Source organism: Aquila chrysaetos, chromosome 9, assembly GCF_900496995.4.
Source record: "Aquila chrysaetos chrysaetos chromosome 9, bAquChr1.4, whole genome shotgun sequence".
Taxonomy (NCBI): domain Eukaryota; kingdom Metazoa; phylum Chordata; class Aves; order Accipitriformes; family Accipitridae; genus Aquila; species Aquila chrysaetos.
The window spans coordinates 6,013,639-6,023,074 of NC_044012.1; positions in this window are offsets into that span (position 1 = coordinate 6,013,639).

Here is a 9,436-nt window from a genome sequence, read left to right on the forward strand (position 1 = left end):
TTTGTAAAACACTGCAGCATTATTCACTTTGGCAAAGAACGCCTGGGTGTGCTGAGTCCAAAGTTGACAGTTGTTGGAAAGACTGATTTCAGCAGGCTCTGGATCATGTGTGAGCGTCTCTCTTTTCGTGCTTTACACCACCAGCTGAAAGGCCTGTTTCTTCTGGTTGCAGCTTCCTGTCTCTCCTTCTTAAAGCAGCCTCATTTCAGGTCTGGCGTGCTTCTTAGAGTTGTGTGATAATGGGAAATTCCCTCTTTGAGGTTTTAAATTTGACTTAGTTGCATATTGAGGCAAATTCTCTCTCCTCCCCCTTTGACTGTGACTTCTTCAGGAAGAAAAGTGTTTTGCATTTTCTTTGGGGGAAAAAAAAAAAGCTTGACCTTCTTCATGGAGTGAGTGATCGCTTTGAGGGACGTAGCAGAGGATCAGAGCTCCCCAGCTGGGCTTGAAAATGCCAATATTGATGCAATGAGGAAAGTCCAGTAGAGAAGAAGTAAAGCAGAAACTACAAAGCTGGGAAAATACCAGGCAGTAGGTACTTGATACTAGTTAAAAAGGGTATATTCTTGGTATTGCCAGCCTCAAGAGATGAAGAATCTTGAGTCAGATGTTCCAAAACGATCTTATGTTTTTCTGAAAAGACACTGAGTTCTTGCTCTTTTCTTTGAAGTTTCAGATTTCTGCTGCTCCTTCTGGTGTATCAGACACATACCCTTAATATTTTCAGATACTCTGAGAGGTGGTCCTGGGGTGCTGCAGCTGGTGTCATCTCTTATATCTGCTGATCTGAATGATGCTGCTTTCCAGAGTCCAAATCAGACCTGTTCCTGTGGGCATTATATTACACGTGCACAGCTACAAGACTCTGTGACAGTTTTGCTCTATTAAGTCTGACCCAGCCCCTTCCTCAGCTCTGTCCTTCAGCCTGTTCTAGTGTCACTTTTCTAACCCCCACCTACTCAAACCACACTCTGCTTTCTCTCTGCAGGTCAGGAAGGCTTTTCCCCACAACCCTTCCTCCCCAGAGCCTACAACCATCCACCAGTTCTGTCCTTCATAGTCATCTCTGACTGTCTTCGGGCTTTGTCTCCAGACTTAGCAAGGTCAGCTACAGAAGGGGTCCTTTTTTCCCTGCCTTTTTCTGGCCTGTTCTTAAAAGAGAGCTTAGGAATAAAGAGCTTTACCTACTGCTTTTGGTTGTTGACAAAGAGTGGCGTAGAGCTGATGCACTGCTTGTCCCAGGAGGTACGGTGAAGTGGGGCAGGCAGACAAAAGGAAGGCTTAAGAAGACATGAATAGAGCTGCAGAGTAGCTAACCATACAAAGAAGGAATGGGAAAAATCTGATCTGTCTTTTGGATTCAAGTTCACACTGGCCAGCAGAACTGTGTTTACAGTGGTGAAAAATAAGAGACCCCGACAGGAGATAGTCAAGACAAGAGCCAGGATGTCTATACTTATAAGCCTAAGATGGGGGCCCTGAGTTAGCATTGCTGTGTTGAGCAAGTAAGAAATAAAAAGGGGAAAAGATCCTGAAAAGTGAACAGGATTGTGGTACTGTATTCTGTAAAACAAGACCATTCAAAATGTAGTTGTTTCAAAACAAAAACTTCAAATAAAATCATAATAAAATCAGTCTAACTTTGCAAGCTGCTTAAATTTGATGGAACTATATGTTCTGATTAGATCCCTCTGTCCAACTCTATACTTAATTAATTTGATAATATTGACACTAATCTTTCTTTTATTTACTTGGCCTTATTGCTGCTTCCTGCTTCATGTTTGTTGGTTAGTTAAGTGTATCTCTTGCAGAATGTAGCACAGCAGAAGACAGTAGGAATGACTGAGTAGGAAAGGAGACAGAAATAAACTTCACCTGGTAATGTAACCCATGTTTTCTGGCTTCCCACATGGTGTGCTTAACTTTCTAATTTGATCATATTTTTGTGTTTTGAATATTGTATGAAGTGGTTTACCTAAAAATAGAATGAGAGCTAAATTAAGTGGTAGTATCATATCTATCTGAACTAGTTCAGTCTGAAGACTCTGTTTTAGCTGATGGCATAGCTGGCTTTTGTTATTTTTAAATTCTTTCTGTATGAGAGAAAGGCAAGAGAGTTGGGCTTAAACGATTTGGTAAAAATCCTAAGTAAGTTAAAAGCAGCAGGACTCTCTGACTGGATGTAGCTGGTAGAACCATGTCCATGTAAGTTGTCACTATAAATTGAAGGTGCTTGTTCAAATGACCAAGGTATTTTGTGCGAACGTATATCTGTAGAACTGTAATTGTTTGTTCAAGTGTGTAATTTGACTGCTTGTGTCCAGAAAACATTGAAAATGGACTATTTTATGTGCAAATGTAATAATTTAATGCATTTCTTCATGTGTATACATACATACAGTGTCACCTTGAGGATTGTATGCTATATGCCAAGCGTAAGAGGTTAGGTGCTGAAACACGTAGCCATTGTGAAACACTTCTGAAGGGGATATTGGGAAGACTAAATGAATCTATACAAATGAACTTTTGCTCTCTTCTGTTGGAAGGTGTAAATACCTGTGTCTTTGCTTTCTTGCTAGAGTAGTATATCACACTTTCTCTTGTTTCTTCCTATGTTTCAAAATCAATATTCTCTCCACAGTTTCAGTTTTCTTAACTGCTGTATCTTATCTGCTGTCTTTGTGGAGCTGGACAACAAATTCAGTCCTGACCAGTATTTACAATGCAGAATTTTTTAACAATATAGTTTTGGATGAGTATTCAAAATTAACTGCATGTCATTTTAATGAGTAAGTTTCATAGTTGTCAATTTAGTTTAAGAAAATGTAAAGCATTGACTTGCTCTATATTTTTTGCTAATACCATAATGACAAATACCTACAAAAGGCCATTTGGAAGGATTTTATTTGTGTTTTGTGTTGTTGTTATCCACTAGAGAAGCCCCAACCACCACACCTGAGACCTGTTACAATAGGTGCTGTATAATCGCTCCAAAAAGGCAACACAGAGAAGACAAAGGAATGTTATTTTCATTATTTTATGGATGGAAAGGCAGGCACAGAGAGATTGTGGATTCTTCTGGGTCATGCAAGAAATATGTTGCAGAATTTGGAAATAGTCTGAGATGTCCTGAATGATAGCACTGTGGCTCAAACCAACAGTCTTTGGTTACTTGTAACAAAAATAGCAATGATAATATCAAGTTGAATTCATGTCATTGTTTTCCCAAAAATATTTAAGAGAAAACTCAGACAGAGAATGTATATTAAAGCAAGAACAGAAGCGGAAAGCAGCAGGAAATTATATCCTCGGTTTTAAAATATGGAGGCCTAGTTTTAGAAATCTCATTCATCACAGGTACAAAATTCTGCTCTTTGTATACGCAGTGTTTGTTTAGTAAACAGTGAATGTAAAGACCTTTTTTATATGTCTTCAAAAGCAGCATTGCACTGTTTTTCTACCAGTTCCTGTGTTGTATCATCTGGGACATGAGATATGTGTGAAGTGGGATGTATTGGAAGAGGTGCCCACAACAGTGGAGTTCATGCAGATGCCACATATGGAAGTATTTTAGGTGAGTCAGCACAGGACTGAAACTAGGCTAATAAGCTCTACTCACAGGCTCATTTATTAGCTTGGGCACAGCATCAGACTGATACAGCTTTTGGACTTGAGTCTCCACAACAGTGTTCAGCAGGGGCTGATGCCAGTGAGGACGTCTCTGCACTGTGCTTCGTTGCGCAGAGCAAACACAGTTATGGTTTCTTCTCAGCCCATGCTTTGGGTGGGTGACAGAGAGACCACTGTATTCTGAAAGGCTAGGTCTAGTTTGGCAGTAAGCTTCTGAGTCTTGAATTATTGTATATCTCCTAGTTTTGAAGAGGCGCTGAGTACTTACATCTTCAACTGAAGACAGTAGCGATGCAGGTGCTCAGTGCACCTCAAAACAGTTTATTCATTTAATCAGTTCTTGCCAATTTTTAGCACTCAGCTTCCCAGGACTGCCTTCCTAGCATGTCTAGACTTATTCACAATCCACGCCTTTGAAGATCATTAACACTACTGACTAGACGTGTGGGATTAGAGGTGGGTATTTAATGAGAGTGCTGGTGTTTCTCCATGCCTTTTGGGGGCTGGGATGAAACATGATTTAGAAACTTGTATTTTGGAAGATGCTATATGTAAAACCGGTCTCTCTGCATACATCAGGGGGTTATTTGAAGAACAAATGACTTCCGTCTCTATGCCCAAGTATATGACAAATTAAACAGAAAGTGCCACCTTGCTTTAATGTGTTTTGGCTGACTAACAGCTGACTAAATGTATATGGGCAAATAGCTTGGGACCTCACTATTTATGGTTTCTTAGAACCAGTTTAAGTAAATAATGCATTTAAATGCCTTTGTCTAACAGTTTTCTCTCTGGTATTGTGATTAAGCCAGCTAAATCTGCCTTAAGATTTATTAAAATTGGGTGGACTAACTCAAGAATGCTAATTTTGAAATGATCTGGAGCTGATACTTCAGATGCGGCTGAATCACAATTAGGGTAATTTCTTTAAGGACAATGGGGTCTCGTGTCCCTTATGCTTATGTAAAAGCACAAAGAGCAAGAACCAAGCAGTAGGGACAAGAGATGCTGAAAGATGGCTCTATCAGAAGACTTCATTTAACCTGTGGCATTCAGGAGAGAAGGATGAAAACTTTCAGTCCTTCCAGACGGATTCTGTTGTACCTTGCTTTTCAAAAATAGAGATGTTTTTTGAAAAAAGAGCTGTTAGTGAAAAATTCTTTTGAACGTTTTCTAGATAGATTTCTTTGAAACTTATTTTCAGAATGTATCTCCTGTCTTACTTGTCATTGGGAGAGTCCATATTGGTGAAATACTACCTATGCTACTTCAATACAGGAAGACATAGCTGGCAGCAGTCAGATAGATTTAAAGACTTTTTTCTTTTTCCATAAATGGGACAAATTTTATGGCCTATCCCTCCACTGTTTTCAAACACCTATTCTGGAGGTTCCAGACTGACTGTGTTTGGGTCTTATTTGAGCTTCCACACAGTGAATAAGATACGGAGCAACCTATGATAAAATTTTAATGAGCAGTAGTCATACTATCCACAGGCATAGATCACACGGCCCACGTTAGTGGTTAGAACTACACACATCTAAAACAGATGCCTTTTTCATCATTGTCTCTGCATTACTCTTCTCCGGGGATATAAAATAGCATTTAAGAATCCTCCCAAGGGTGCATTCGTGGAGCAGATAAGACAATTTCTTCAGCTAGATTGCAGCTGTAATTCTTTTCAATTGTAATTGCCGGCTGGAGAGGTGCCTGCAGGCCAGAGGGATGCTGTTCTTTACATTAGTTTCTTTGAAAAGAAAAGGAAATATAAACCTGGTGATTGTTTCTAAGATATTTTTTTTCCAGGTGTCACCATGTGAACTCAAAAAGACCAAAGCATCTTAGTAAAATAGAAAATAAATAATAATAAAAACGCCACGGCTTACTCCTGTGACAGTCTCTTTAGGGTTACATATTTGCGTTGGGAAAGCTGTCCCACATTTGGAAGCCTGTGTTGCAGCCAACTGCTCCTCATCACAGTGTGGTGTAGGTGAGAAGATAGCAGTCTTTCTCCCTTAACTGCTCCTTTATTTCTGTGTTGCTTTGTTTTTATGGTGAAGAATGAAATGTTCTCTCTCCGAACGTTCTGACATTTGGCAGGGACTGGGGAAGGAAGTGCCGTGCCAAAGCAAATCCCTGTGCAAAAGCTGCAGAGGTCGTATTATTTTTACTTTTTTTGTCCTGAGAAAATCTGTGAGATGATGGAGTCATGCTGCAAGAGCTGTTCCAAAAGGTGGCCATTTGTGTAATGACAAATGGAATAAAATAAATTAATGTTGTGTAATTTAACAATACTTGACTTAGCAAAACTGTGTTGTGCCAGATCTGCACTGCTGTAAGTTGACTTGATGCAGGTGCAAAGATCTGTGCCAGTCCTAAGGCAGAACTGAGACCAGTGAGAGTTTAGTAAAAATCTTGCCAAGTATAATATTTATTAATTTTGCACTTGCTAAGGGATAGCTCTGTAGCTTATTGCTGTGTCACACTGTTTTCAGGCAATCTATACTGGAAGATAATCAGTTGCAAGCCGTAGGACTTGGATTGAAGAGGACTTTGTAATGTAGAATATTGAAAGGGCAAGGGCAGGGTTGGTCTGTAGCCACACAATAGCTCGTGAGGACCATGTCCTGAAGTGAGGAATTGAAAATCTCCATGGCTTTCCATGTTGTAAATCTCTGTCTTGTTTCTGGGCTGTAGTTGAGCAGTTCCCGAGCTCACTGACACGTTTTTAGGCTAGATGTAGGACTCGCTGGGTAAATTTATGTTGACTGTGTTGGGAGCTGATCAAAACTTTCCCCTCTGGTCTTGGAGTGTGAAAGGATGTAAGACACTTTCAGAAGTCCAAAGAGAAGCCCAGAATTAGGCGACTTAATAAATGGCACGTTTTCAAGAAAACCAAGCATTTGTCTTTCCCATTGCAGTCAGTGAATACCTTTGGCAATCTGCCCAATTTAAATTGGGTTTTAGAAATATTTACACAGGTTTCTATTTTTAATAATCTTCATCTTTGTTCTTGTAGCAACTTTTATATTAACTGCAAAAAACCCAAAGCTTTTGAGATCAGTTAAAAACTGCTGATTTGACAAAAACTGTTTTCCCCATAAAGCTGCATGATGTGAGTGTGGTAAAATACAGTGGCCTTGTTCTGGAATGAGAAACAGTAGATTGAACATGGCATATCCATTTCACTCAAAGCCCGATGCAGCCAGCCTTGGGCTCATTAATCCACAAATACATTTTCCCTGAAAAATGAGTCTATGTAAATTTTAGAACTCAAAAGTACAATTAAGCTCTGAAAACAGCCTGAGCAGTTTGAGAAATTCACATGAGTAGTTTGAGGAATGAGGTGAGTTGTCATTCCTCAGAGAAGAGGGGTTTTCTATACTAATAAATTGCAGTGATGTTTTGATTTTTCATGAAAATTAGGAGTCACATTGTTTCATATACAAGAAACTTTATCAGCAAAATCGGTGCTGTGAAATGAGTGTGAATTTAGCTTGCGTAATGGTTCTTGATATTCCAGAATGAGGATTTTTTACAGCTGACAATATGGAATTGGTTCAGCTGCCTGTTGACTGTAAGAGATGTTTATCTGCAAGACCCAAAAGCAGTGGGCTGGTTTTCTGAGTTTGGTCTGGATTCTGAAAGACTTACGGGTTAAAAAGACAGATTAGAGGAAGGCCTAGAGAATTAAGAAATGTACAATGACCAGTGAAACACACCGGTTTTTCATTTAGTTTTCTCTCAAGTAATTTTACATAATTCATAATTGATTGCCTTTAGCTGTCAATGTCTTTAGCCAAGCCCCCTCGAGAAATGATGCTGTTATACACACCGTTAACTAGTGTTCAGTTGGCTCAACAGTTGTAAGGGTGATATTTTAAAAGGTGCAGAAAATGTTGGTGATACACTGAGAGGAGTAGATCCAGTCTTACAACATAGTGGGTGGGACATGGGTTCCTAGAACCATCTTTAAATATGACATGAAATTGAGATCCTGGTCTCAATTATATTAATCTGCTATTGTAAGAAAAGTCAAAGTTTGAGATGAGGTAGTTTATTTCTTTAGTTTACGCTCCGCGTGTATTGCAAAACTGATGAGGAGAGAAGGAAATAAAAAGGGATAAAGAATAAAAATGTGAAACCACATAAAAACAACTTAACATGAAATTTGTACACTCTTGAGTTTTCAAGGAAAAGCGTAGCTATAGTCACCAATCCCTATTGCTTTCATTGTGGGCTAAAGCAAATGGAATGGATAAATTCCATACTGCTCTTCGGAGAATGTTAAGATTTTTATGTCAGTTGGATGTGAGGGGAAAGCAAAAAAGTCTCTACCCGTTTATACCAGCAGACAATGAAAAATGATTCTCCTTCAAATAGATAACAACCTTACCTCATCCCAGCAATACCTAAAATGGTCTGGAATGGCTTTTCATTATCTAGCTTACACATCTGAAAAATGAAAGGCAAGAAGAATAGAAACAGGAAACCAGTTCCTTTTGATGGATGCAGTTTCACTTCTAACGGCACTCTTGAAATTCACATTCTCAGACACGTTTGCCCAATAATTTTCAGAGCTAAGTCCTTGGGGGGATTTCCCAAATGACTGCTACATGCATTAAGAGGAACTAGTGCTTTTCTCCCTCTTCTCTTTCCTGAGGTATATATTTGTGTGCAGAATGCTTTGCCCAGATCTTTAGATGCTAGATAGGCAAATACATACCATAGCTGAAATTTGCCCTGCAGTGATGCTCATCTCTGTGCAAACTGCCAGCACAGCACCTTATGTTGTGTAAGGCCAATTTTAGGTCCTTAATGTGGTTCTTCTGTTGTACATAAGAATTTATGTAGATCGTTCCACTGGGGTAAATTTTCTTTATTTGCAAACAGAAAAGATTCTAATTCCATTCCCAAGACAATTGCAAGCCATGCTTAAGAAATGCTACATCACATACTCCTTTTATAGTTCATAAAATACTTAATGTCATCTTATCTTCACTTTCATTATTTCTGCCTTGAATTGAACGCATGGTTGTGGCTTGGCACTGCCAGTCTCCCAGGTTTTGATGACAGGCTGTCTGATGGAATGGAGATACGAGGTTCTTGGGAGAGGCTTCTTTCTACAATACAGACTCCAAACTAATGGATTATTACTCAGAAAATGTCTGAACAGACCTGTGGCTTCTCTGACACTGGTCAAAGTCCAGTGGAAGTACATCTGCTCTGTGGGGGTAGAAGGGGCAGTCAGGGCTATTCTTCAGCTCTGGGTACATCCCAGCAACATGCTCTCTCTATTGGATCAAAGAGAACGATGGGAAAATAACAGAAGACTTGCTAATAAATTAGGTAAATCTTCTGGTCTACAAGAATAGCAAATGCGTAAGATTTTAGTTTGTTTTCCCCCATGCTTCTCTTCTGCCTGTTGGAGAACTGGAAAGTGTAAAGGGTAGAGACCCTGCTTGACTGTGCAGATCATTTAGCATAAGTGGACCTTGATCCTGTTTAGGAGCTGGGAGTTCCTTTGAGCACTAAAACTTAGAATTATTGTTAGTTTTATTGACTTAAGACACAAGCCTTTAACATATTCTCTGTTCCTCCATTCAAACTTAATTATTTAAATGCCTAACTTGTTTATAGCTTACAAAACCATTGTTTTGGGAACATTTTATTGAATAATAGGGCAAACCAGAGAAGAAGTTTATTTAAAACTGGAAAGATTTGGACTGCATCCAACTTCTGAGCTTAGCTTGCTTGCTTAGAGAGAGGATCAGCAATAATATGCTTCAGGGTAAAATACTGTGAC